The sequence below is a fragment of the Melopsittacus undulatus genome, chromosome 10, assembly GCF_012275295.1.
Source record: "Melopsittacus undulatus isolate bMelUnd1 chromosome 10, bMelUnd1.mat.Z, whole genome shotgun sequence".
NCBI lineage: Eukaryota > Metazoa > Chordata > Aves > Psittaciformes > Psittaculidae > Melopsittacus > Melopsittacus undulatus.
In genome coordinates this window covers 23,915,571-23,928,473 of record NC_047536.1, presented here as the reverse complement: position 1 = coordinate 23,928,473, position 12,903 = coordinate 23,915,571, and the positions used below count along the sequence as shown (strand labels likewise).

The window sequence follows — 12,903 nt, the reverse complement described above, 5'->3', positions numbered from 1 at the left end:
AGGTATGGGGACAAGGCAGTGGGGATATCTTGGGTCACATAAGGCAGATGAGTGCTTTGAGCTGTGCTGGCTGGAGGCAGGACAGGAGCGGGCACAGATTCCCTCTTCACATAAATGGAGCTGAGGAGATCCTCCTGTTGGCTGAGGCTATGAGGCTTCTTGTATAGGAGCTCCAGCCTTCCCACAGTAATACATACATCACACCAGTAGCCTTCCATATCTGGGATGCACTAAGCAGTATTGTCAGCTAGTTGAGGGCTTTCCTTTTGTCTTCTATCTTCTGCGTTGTTTGAGAGTGTGTAGAAAGAGAAATCAAGGCATTCAGCCTCTGTGCTTTGTGAGTCACTCATGTTGAGTCGTTTTGAAGACATAGAAAGTTGGGAAAAGCCCTTTCTGGGCTTTCTTTGGCTGTGCTGCAGCGCTCCAACAGTGTGCTGCTGAAGGAGTCCACAAGACCTCTCAAGTAGCTCCAGGCAGTTTCTAAGCCCTTGAAAGTTTCATTGCTGTGTTGTTTGATATGTTATCCAACAGAATAAAATATTTCCTGTTAATGTCTTAAACATGTGCAGCACTAACTAGCTAGTTCACAGGGGGCAACAGCTAGCACGGGTGGGGCAGCCAGCATCCCAACCTGCTCCTGATTCTCGCCAACCAGTTATGAACCACTGGAATCTGCAGTCCCATCACTTGCTGCTTTCATGTAGGATGGGGAGAGGAAAGCAGAGGAAAGGGAAGGCTTTTGGGGAGCTGAAGACACCAGCCCTGTGCTTCATGCTTGCCCCTGTACAAAAGGAAGAGAGGATTTTGCTGCTGTGGAGTAAAGGTTTTATTGGCCTGAAGTCAAGATGATCAGAAGAGTGAACTCATCCTGCAGGTTCTAGTTCATCAGTTTCCCATCCAGAAGATGGTCCTTTCCTCCTTAGAATCCTGATCATTGTTCAGATAGAGTAGAAATGGGCCCAATCGTCATACTGGGTGACAAATGACTGTGTTTGGGATAGGGCAGCAGATCTGAAGGCAATCTGAGTTCCATTCACAGAATCACAAAATCCCAAGGGTTGGAAGGGACCTCAAAAGATCATCTAGTCCAACCCCCCTGCAAGAGCAAGGTAACCTAGAGTACATCACACAGGAACTTGTCCAGGCGGGCCTTGAATATCTCCAACGTAGGAGACTCCACAACCCCCCTGGGCAACCTGTTCCAGTGCTCTGTCACTCTTACAGTAAAGAAGTTCTTCCTGATGTTAACGTGGAACCTCCTATGCTCCAGTTTACACCCATTGCCCCTTGTCCTATCACTGCATATCACTGAAAAAAGCCTAGCTCCATCATCCTGACACCCACCCTTTACATATTTGTAAACACTGATGAGGTCACCCCTCAGTCTCCTCCAAGCTAAAGAGACCCAGCTCCCTCAGCCTCTCCTCATAAGGGAGGTGTTCCACTCCCTTAATCATCTTTGTGGCTCTGTGCTGGACTCTTTCAAGCAATTCCCTGTCCTTCTTGAACTGAGGGGCCCAGAACTGGACGCAGTATTCCAGAGGCGGCCTCACCAAGACAGAGTAGAGGAGCAGGAGAACCTCTCTTGACCTACTAACCATACCCTTTCTAATGCACCCTAGGATGCCATTTGCCTTCTTGGCCACAAGGGCACATTGCTGGCTCATGGTCATCCTCCTATCCACCAGGACCCCCAGGTCCCTTTCCCCTTCACTACTTTCCAGCAGGTCAACCCCCAACCTGTACTGGTACATGGGGTTGTTCTTCCCCAGATGCAAGACTCTACACTTGCCCTTGTTGAATTTAATCAAGTTTCTCCCTGCCCAACTCTCCAGCCTGTCCAGGTCTCGCTGAATGGCAACACAGCCTTCTGGTGTGTCAGCCACTCCTCCCAGTTTACTGTCATCAGCGAACTTTCTGAGGGTACACTCAGTTCCCTCATCCAGGTCATTGATGAAAATATTAAACAGCACTGGTCCCAGCACTGACCCCTGAGGGACTCCACTAGTCACAGACCTCCAGCTAGATTCTGCCCCATTGACCCCAACTCTCTGCCTTCTTTCAACCAGTTCTTTATCCACCTTACTACCTGATCATCAAGCCCACACTTCCTTAGCTTATCTATGAGAATGCTGTGGGAGACAGTATCAAATGCCTTACTGAAATCAAGGAAAACCACATCTACCACTCTACCATCATCTCTCCACCTAGTTAGTTCCTCATAGAAGGCTATAAGGTTCGTCAAACATGACTTCCCCCTAGTAAAACCATGTTGGCTGTTCTTAATGACCTCCTCATCCTTGATATGTCTAGAGATGGCATTCACATCCATGGCTGGGTCTGTGCAAGAGCCAAAACTGAAGCTGGACGGAGGATCTCAAGACTTCGATCTGGGTGAGTGTAAAGTCCAGATAAGCCTCACAGATTTCCACAATTTTTATATATTTCAGTGGGAGAGGCCAGCAAGACTCCACAAACTGAAGTAATCCCCACTGTGTCCTGAAATTACCACTGGGACCCAAGAGGTGCCAAAAGGCTCCTCTTGGAAAAGAGACAGCATCTCTGCTTTCAAACACAAAACTGTTATCTGAATAGTAGTAGATTGCCTTAAGCAGATGATACTTCTTCATGTCCGTGTAGTGTGATTTCTGTTGTGAATGAGCGTGTGACACAGCAGCAGGTGTTCAGCAAGTTTTAAGCAGATCATTAGCTGCTTTGTAAATCGGCCTTGTCTGATGAAGTGAAGGGATAGAGGAGGGCATTTAACCTGGTGGCTGGAAAGCAGATCTCAGTGAAGCTGTGTAGGAGTTGCATCTTCTGATAATTGCATTAATTATATTCTGAAGGATTTCTTATTTTCTTTGTGTTTAAATCAGGTAGAATTTTTCTTTCTTCTCCCCATTCTGTTTTCACCCTTTTGTAAGCAGGACTGCTTATCTAATCAGCCACTAGTGTTTTCTCTGACAGTCTCACAGCTGTAGTGACACTCAGTCTCAGTCACATCAAACAAGTAAATTACTTTCATTCACAGCACCTTTTGTCTGATCAAATAGGTAATTACTATGTGAAATTAAAAGCTTCTTTAACAAAAAAGTTCTATATTGTTCCTGACTGACAGAAGTGATACAAAGAGAAACTGCTGTGATTCAAACACCACAGTGACACCAGCCCCATCTTGGAAGCAATCAAAGGTATTATTTATACACACTCCACTCACTGAGTGAAAATACAAACCAGGCAGTCAGACTGTCAGTCTGCCTTTCATCTTTGCTACCCCCCAGAATTCTCTTTCCCCCTTTTTTTTAAAGGAGAATATCAGTTTATGCAAATAATAAATATGATGGAAAGATCCAGATATTTGAAATGTATTAGCATGATCAGTGAAGTTCCCACTACCAGTGAGCAGGGTGCTGTCTCTGATTGCTGAATGATAACAGGCTAATTCATGCTGTGGCTTTTGGGACTTGCAGTGTTGATTTTCTTGAAGCAGAAAGCAAAACAAAAACACCTCTTTGAAAAAGAATTTCAATATTTACCCCCAGCATCTCTTCTTCAAGGCAACATTTCATCCTCTGTTCTCTCTCTTTCTTTTAATCACGTCCTCTCTCCACTGGTGAACATCATTCTTTGCTCTTTGCATTTTACCTCTGGGAGAAGTAGATTTATCACCAAGGTGCTTTCAATCCAACTTTTACAAAGAACTGATGATAAAAAATGGAATGGATACAGTTTTTTTGAATGCTTTTCTTTAGTGAGGGCCACAGGGTTACTGCAGCTAGCAGAACTAATCAGGGGGCCTGGTTCTGCAGCATTATCCTGTGCAACGAAGGTAAAGAGAAAGGTAAACATAAAGTAAATATGCCTGTTTGTCTATCGGTTATTAGTGGTACACGGCTGCCAGGGACTGAGTCAGGGTTGTGTTTGAGCAGGTATCTGTGACAAGAGATGGAGTTCTGAATTATGCCAACGGGGAGATACAGTATATTTGCACTTGCCTTGCCCATGTCGTAGGCCAAGTGGGTAAACTTTCAGTTTAATCTGCTTGCTTTTCCCCTCAGTGCTTTCCCGGGAAACTTGAATTTATGGATCTGGTTTTGAGCTATTTGATATGGTGTGCTGAGATTAGTTCCTGTGCATGGATGCTCCTGCAAGGGCATCTCACAGACTCAGGCTGGGGCTGCACAGCTAGCTCCGGTACCTGCAATGAGTAAGACCATAATCGTGGAGCTGCTCCTGTTGACTCCAGTGATATTAGTCACAGAGCTGTGTATTAACCCGACACACTCTCTGAACCCAGACGTTTACAAGTATGTAAGGAATACTAACAGCAGTGTGCTACAATGCTCTATGTGCTTAAGAAGAGGATATGCTTTGTACCCATGCTGTATACACCTGATCAAGTTCTAGAGGTGAGATGAAAGCACAGTTTCTCAGCAGCAATCAGAGATCTGGGAAAGAATAGATTCCCCTCATCCACTGAAGTAGCACAGAACAACCTAAAAGCCAGTACTGTATAGTACTGGCAGGAATTACTGGCCACAAACCTTATTGGATCAAACTGGGGGTCATAAATACAGCTGGTTCACAGATTCATTTGCCGTTCTCCAAGCCTGCGTCTTCCATGCCCTCCACTCTTCACTGCGGTGTTCCCACTGAGCACAACTGAGTGTGTAGTTCCACAAGCAGGGCTGCTTGTGGAAGATCAAATGGCAATTCTAGCCAAAAATAGTCTTTTTCCTCATCTGCCTCTAGCTAGGAACAGGAGACAAATCCTTTCTCTGTGGCCCATGCTGTACATGAGGTTATTCATTAGAACTGGTCAGGAGCTCAAATTAGAACAAAGCTGCCAGTTGTTGGGTAGTCCATCATGCAGAAAGCAGACCACTTCCTGGCTTCCATGACTGTGTGGGATTCAAATGAACCTCAAGAGGCTATTTTTAACCTGTGCATCACCAAATGGCTTGAGTGGAGGAGAGTGAGTTCCTTGCTCCAGGGAGTCCTTCTGCCTGCTCCTGCCATACCTGGCAGAACTAACCTCCAGGGACCTTGCAGACCATGCCTTCTCACCAGCCCTGAGTGGGAGCAGGATTTGGAACGGAAGGCAAGGTGGGATTTTGTTATTCAGTTTTATAGGGTTTCTTAAGCTTTTGAGAACCAATTCAATCAGCTAGATAGAATGTATGCAAAAATATGTGCTTGATGTTGAAATGCCTCTAAAGCCTGGGAAGAATCGCAGTGTGTGGATGTGAGCTTTCTCTATTCTTGCATGGGGTTTATTGTAGCCAAGATTTAGCAGCATGGGATATTGCTACCTGTAAATGGAAGATACTGCTTTTGCTCATTGACAAAGGCGCCTGTGGTGTTTGCAGGTCTGTAGGAAATGTAGGCTAGAAAGCTTAAGGGAAAGATGTCTAGCAGACTGCTGAATGGGTGTTAGAAAAAAATTGTAAGAAATACACAAAACAGAAAACTACATAAAATTACTTTATAATGTCCATTTAATGATGGTTTAATAGCTAAAAAGGCCATAGGAAATAAAGACAGCAATACACTTCACTTAACGTAGCAGCGGAGATCCCATTTGCATAGCTTCTGGTGTCAGAGCTTAGCCCGTTACCAGGAAGTGTGCACTCCAGCAATGGAAAGTTTGATTTCTAACCTTAAAGATACAATCTGTTTTCTTGGATTTGTTTCAAACTCTGCATTGCCAGCTGCATAAAATACCACTAAGCTTTTGCACAAAGAGACATTTATAATCACTTTACCCTCTAGCAGAAAAAAATGTCTCTATTTAGACACTCATTTTGAGTTCATACGCACATTAAGGACAAACTTTAGATCTTAATGAGGTGTAGGAGGGCTTTTTCTCCTTTAGTTCTGTTTTCTGTTCTCTCATAGATCATACTGTATTTCAGAGCATTAGGAAAAGAGATGCTGAATCTTTAATGTGATGTGAAACAAAAGAAAAATTCTGAAATGCAACAGAGATGAACTTCAGAATTGTAATCTCTTTAAATCCTGATCCAGCTCTCACTGAAGTCAATGGAAAGTATTTGATTGATTTCAGCTTCTAAAGCTCAGTGGGTTATGTTGGTTTTTGTCTTGTTAGTATAACAACTTGCACTGCCTTCTTTGGAATTTTCTTTGAGTAAGTTTATAAATATAAAAGCCTTCCAAAAGCCACTTTAATAATGTAATAAAAATGCAGTGGTTGTGCTTAGTGCTGGCTGGAGAGAGTGGTTTACAAAGAAAGGGTTAAATTGAGACCTTCTCTGCCTTTCCTAGTCCCTCCTGAATCATTTCATCCCACCACACCATTTTCTGTTCACCTCTGGGAGTACTTGCCTGTCCAAAGTGCACACCTGATCCCAGCACAAATGGTTCAGACATGTCAAGCTCTATGTGCCCAGGCCCTCGGAGTGCTGTACCAGCTCCCCATGTGCTGCACATGGAACAGGTATCCTCATAGTGTGTCCCTGCATCTCTGTGTTCATGATTTCACCACAGCAAGATTTTCCCAAGCTTCTGAATTTGTGTTTGTTTCATAACAGGAAGAAAATAAAACAGCATCACCATCTTTAATTTGGGGAAGCCCAGTTGGATGAAAGCATTATTTTATTTTTTTTTTGTAACAGAAAAGGACATGCTGTTTGGGGATTTTTCTTTTGTTAGTTTGAATTTCCTTCTCTCTCTGGTGAGAAGAGACCAATGAGCTGTCATGGTTTAAGCCCAGAGCCACACAGCCGCTCGCTCACTACTGAACCCTTTCTTCCACCTCCTGCTCCCAGAGGGATGGGGAGGAGAATCAGAAGAATGTAACTGCCACAGGTTAAGATAAGAACAGTCCAGTAACTAAAGTATAACACAAACCACTACTGCTACCACCAATAATAATCATGATAAGGGAAATAACAGGGGAAGAGAATACAACCGCTCACCACCTGCCGACCGATACCCAGCCCGACCCAAGCAGCCATCTAGCCCTTCCGGGTAACTGCCCCCAGTTTATATACTGAGCATGGTGTGCTGTGGTACAGAATACGCCTCTGGTTAGTTTGGGTCAGGTGTCCTGTCTCTGCTTCCTCCTGACTTTTCCTTTCCCCTGACAGAGCACAAGACTCAGAAAGTCCTTGGTTGGAGTAAACATTACTAATACTACTGTGGACACTTTCCTATTATGAAAATGCTGTAACTGTGGAATATTTTCATTTCACAAAACTCATCTTTCAGCAGAGACACCAATCGTGAAAAGCACGTTCATAATTTCATGTTAAAGTGCAGATCTGATCAATTATATTAGACTATCTAGAGCATGAACATAAATATTAAGCAAGGGCTCTGTATAATTCAATATTTACTTGTCAGCCTGTGTTCCTTTGGCCAGTGTTTATAACTGGATACTAAAGGTTTAGGTTTTTTCTAGAATTCTGTACTTCAGGCCTGATTACTAAAAAAAACATATCTCAACCTTTTATTTGCATCTGAGCAATTTGGCTGTGGTTTTTGTGTGGCTGGTTGGCTTTGATTCTTGTTAAGTGTTTGCAAGTAAGAAGAGAATAAAAAATGTGAACAAAAGGCTTTTAAGGATATATTCTGCTGGAAAAGTAACCTAGAAGTCATGACCATGAAAGAAGAAACTAGTACAGGAGCATTTATGTATGGCACCTTTTACTTCTGCAAATCTTATCTTAAATACAATTTGTTATTGTGTTTTACAACAGATTTTTCTACTGATGGTAGAAATAGAAAAGTTATATACCTGACACTTGTGTGCGGAAGTTAATATCTGAATGGGAAGAGTGGTCACCTCTCACATTGTGCTATATCAAGCTTACTAGATATGTTAGAAAGATCAGTCAAATCCTATTCTAACTGGTTTATTTAGTAATGAGCCTTTTCAAATAAAAATAAGCCTTTCTGATAACCATGAGATGATTCATATTAAATTAGTACACAGTTAGAATCCACTATGACTCTGGTCCACTCATTTGAGAGCAGTTGTAGAACTGGAAAATGTTGGAATTTGCCATGTAAAAACTATGTTCTTATTGAACATAAGGGAACATTTGGTAAAATAAATAAATTATCAAGATGTGCTACTGTACTGTGCAATGCCGAATAGTAGACATTAACTTCTCAGCTAACATGTGGACTTGTATTTTTTGTTCTTGTATGTCCCCAGATGCAGGGGCTGTTTTACGTATGTAACTGGCAGATGAACTTGGTTGCTAGAGCATGAAATTAAGTATTGTTGTTTGTGATATGTACTGGGCAGCTGATGGTAGATGTTGATTTGATGAGAGCTGACTACCAAGATATGCTACAGCACGCAAAGTGCACAGCAGAAAATAACATGCAGAGAGTAACATGGAAGGATTTATTGTTTACACTGGAGAAGCTCCCAGGTGATGTTCTCCAAAGGAACGCTTGATGAAAAAGCCACTGGCCAACTCATCTGGCCTGGATCACAGGGAACTGGGGAGCATGGAAAATGACATGGCCGCTTTTTATTCATGCATAGGTTCAAGTGCACAAAGCACAAGGCTGTAAAAGATGTTTATCTTTGCCTCAAATCTTTTCAGTCTTGACTCTGACACAGATTTGCCTTTAAATTTTAGGAAGATGACTTCAACCTCTTGGTCAGTTTTGCCTATACAAGGGCAATTCATCCTCTTTTGAAAAGAATTTTAGGTTTGGTTAAAGAATAAATCTCATAAGGGTTTTGGGGGTGTCTACAAGTATCTGCTACTTGCTGTAAGGAGGTAGCAGCTACCTGCTGTATCCTTACAGCTAAGCTGTATCCTTACTGCTGTAAGGATACCAAGTCAGAGCCAGCTCAAAGCTTCCCAACACTGTGGGAAGGAGGGAACAGAGCTGGGATGAGGGTGGAGAGCCCAGGAGGTGCTGAGTTGTGTTTCTGCAGGGAAAGATGGATGTGGATGGGAATGGTTGCCCTGGGCTTTGGCATTGCCATTTAGTAATTTTATGAGGTTTTATTCTCTTTTGTGATGCCAGTGGCAACAGCAAGACTGGTTTTCCAGGTCTTAGAAATAGCTAAATGAGTCTAAAGGGAGTAGAGTTGGTTTTGTCACAGCCTCACAAACAGGCTTCCCCACACAGCAGCCTTCTGCTCAGAGCCAGCCCTGTATAAAACTGTCACAGGAATTTCATCTCCTTTCATATAATGTAAATGCAGAGCAGTTCAACTGCCCAAACTGAAATTTTTTTTATAGATTTCCCAGAGGTTACGGGGAGGAAACCATGGCCCATAACGTGTACTTGATATTTCCACCATTTCCAGCATGCAAGCAAATATGGTTGCTGTGGGATCTGTAACAAGCTTTGTGTTTTGCAGTGTTTCAGGTTGTGCTCAGATGTCCAGCTTTGAGCAGAGTATTGCACAATCCCAGTGCCATGAAGAAGGATTGAACTAAATAGTTGCTGCCGGGAAGGGACCCAAGAGCCCCAAGGTCAGCGCAGATCTGAGCACTGCTTGAGAACACCGAGAGCTCAGTGGTGCTCTGGGGGGATGTTCTTGGTTTAGATCTGGGCAGAGAAGTAGTTTCCTTATCAAAAAAAGAAAAGTGAAGGGGAAAAAAGTGTTCTCTCCTGAAAGAGAGGAAAGCTTGCTGGAGTTATGCTGTGTCTACCACGTCCCTTGCAGTACTGGTCTGTAGAACCTCAGGTCGCGCTTACGGATAATCAGTCCTTGCATCCTGGCAAATGATCTCTTGTCTGAGTAATTATTCAAATGTGAAATGCCTGAATTAAATAAGGATTTGAACATTCTACCTTTCTGGTTTCCTGAGAAAGGAGGAGTGTTCCTCCGTGTCTGCTCACTGAGGTAAGAGGCAGTAGTAGTTTTGGGGTGACCTCTTGTTTACAGAACATTTCTCTCCAAGTGGGAATCTTGGGGAGAAGGGAATGATCTGCTGCTTGCAAAGAACATGAAAAGGAAAACTGTAACTCTGTGTGCTGTAGTCACTCAAATCTTGTTTAGAAAGGGCATAATATCTTTGCCAAACACATTTGCAGTGTTGAAGCTGCTTATAATTAAGACCTTCATGAATTTATAACACTGTATGCTCCAGCAATGCAAAAGGCTCCTACACTTGAGTGATGAGATTTTGATAAAATAGGATTTAAATATTCTATTACCAGAAATGTTATATTAAATGATGAGGAGGCATTCAAATACTGCCTCACTTTCACCATGTGACTGTGAACTACATTATGCTTGGGTCAATTAGGCTATTTTAAACCCAAGGCTTGCTTGCATTAATCCTTTTCATAAAAAGCCAGTGTTCACTCTGAATTTCACCGTTTCTCTCCTGTGGCCTTCCCCTAATACACAGCAATGTTCTAGCAGATCCTGCAGGCTCTCCTTTTTTCCTTTCTTTTGTACTGTGGTATGAGTTACAGTGCATGAGCATTGGGAATGGGGTTAGCCTTGATCCAACTTCAAATAAGTTCCTCCAGATACTCTCAGCTTCTACATGAATCTCCCTCCTGTCTCCAGCTGCCCCAAGATAAACTTGTCTTACATTTGTCCATTCCCAGTTCATGCTTGGCACTGCAGGGCTCCAGCATGCTTGGAGGCGGAGGATGGTGTTTTTAATAGGTGTACAGAGGCTAAACATTTAGGAAGGTTGCAGACAAAGCAGCTTTGTCCATGTTCGGTTGGCCATTTATCAGAGGGGAGGGAATGGCTATTCTAAGTATTTATTTCCTATATTGTGGCTAAAAGCTTAATAAAGACCAAATGTGATTGTGTGCTATGATAGAGTGGGAATTTACTGCACCCTTATTATTTGCACACACACTCTACAAGGAGTATTTCACTGTGAAAGCGGAATAAGATGTTGCCCACTGTGACATTTCTAATGCTAATACCACCCTTGGGAGAGATACAGGGAAAGAGCCACAAAGTGGGAGGGAGAGTAGGAGAGAATTGGGACACGGTGTTCTGGGTGAAGCTGGAGGAAAGGCTTGCCCCAGAATTTATGGCTGTGGTCCAGGTGATCAGTAAATCATTACATTTGAGTTTACTAATCTTGTATGTCTGTGTGCTAAGTTTTTGTAGCAGTTGATGGGCTTTTTCTTTTCTTTTTATACTCTAGTGGTCTCTAGAGCAAAGCCAGCACACCTGTAAGTCACTAGCATGCTATAATAATGATAGTCAATCTTACTGCTTTGTCATGACCAGGAGCTGACCTGGTATCTCTCCTAAACCAGGTGATTTCAATGATTCAGTATTAAATCACAATTGCTTTAGTGGATCCAAGAAGGGATAAATCCTGTAATATTAAACCCTTAGTCAAATATTCTGAAATGAACTGAGGCCACATAATTCCTAATCTTTTTTCATTTTTCAACATGAAAAACCCTACAGGACCTTAAAGATCACTTGGTGATCCTCCACTCAGTGATGTTTTATGGCACAGTTGGTGTACAAAGGCATTGGGTCAGAATCAAGCCAGAATGAAATTTAAGCTCAAGAAACTTTGTTCTCGGTTTTGAGTCTCAAAGCTGCTAATCCTGAATTATCATGAGAAAACATGTAAAAAAGAGATATAAAGACATCAGAGTAGCTGAGCTTTCAAATGGAAAGTCATCAGACCGACAGTCTGCACCCTCTTTGGTTGCTAGAAGTGGGACCTTATAATTGCATTGAGATCAGGCGTAATTCTGTTTACCTAAACCTGCCATCAATTTTTTCATTTACCAAAGTCTTAAGAAAGCTATTTCTGTGAGCCATTGCAAGAAAACAAACAGAAAATAGTATAAATCATCTACAAAACCTACACACAAATCAATTCTTGGGGCAACCTGTATCTTTTCCTCAATGTTTTCTCACATCTGGTTGTTGCAAGTGGTCTGCATAGCATGAATAGCAAGTTCTATAACAATCCCACAAGTTCTGATACCAAAGTTGAAAAGCAGAAGCGTGTGGCTCACCAATGAAATCCAGACAAGCAAGCAGCAAGGGGAAGGTGCAAATAGCATAAAGAGGGGGAGAAAAAGCATGGAAAAAAAATGGGCAACATTTTTATATTCTTTTTCACCTTTCACATTGACATCTCAAGTAATTGTCTGGGACGGACTTTTGCTGGCTCCTATTTAAGGAGTACTTAAAGGTCATGCAATTTGGCCAGGCAAGGTTAGCCATGTTTACAGGCTAAAAAAAAAATCAATTTTCAGACAATATCATGGCTTGCATTTAGACACAACTTATTCCAAATACATGTTTTAAAAGTCATAATGCATAGAGTGCAAATTGATAATGAAAACTTGTTAAAGGTTGTTCCATTCTTATAGGAATGAAAAGAACTTTGAGTCCTCTAGTTTGCAGAATTGAGTCTGCTCATGTGTATTCATTCAAGAAGCCTGCTTCCTTGTCTGTCACTGCTTCTCATGTAAACTTTAAAAGCATCCCATACAGGCAAAATAAACATCCCCAAACAAAAAAAACCTCTTAAATCACTAATCCTGGATTCTCTATATTTGTGTGTGTGGTCATGAACAGGCAGCAGCAGTAAATAGAAGTTTTCATTCCCATTAGCATCTAGATGTGTAATTATTATTGTTTGCATTATAGCTAACAACAAATGTCATCTCTTTTGCTAAAAATAAGGTTACCAGTAGGTCTCCTGAAAGTTCAAACATTTCATTAAATGGTTTTATGTTAGGTATGTAACTATGCTGGTGATAATATAATGTAATGGTAATATAATAGGAGCTACAAATAACATTTTATGAGTGTTTTGTTCTCTGTACTACTAGTCTAAATGGTTTCCCTTACAAGCCAAGCAGAAGGTGTTTTATAACAGTGTCTTAAAACCTTCTAATTAGCAGCAGTTTTAAGATACACACTTCTTGGCAATCTTTTGGGGATCGATTGAA

General features: G+C 42.0%; 1 protein-coding gene across 3 annotated transcripts in view; it reads left to right on the top strand.

The window, feature by feature from the left end:
- LOC101872730 (cadherin-4) overlaps positions 1 to 12,903 on the top strand; it is a 457,816-nt gene that overhangs the window by 318,758 nt on the left and 126,155 nt on the right. The gene's annotated exons all lie outside the window — the stretch shown is intronic.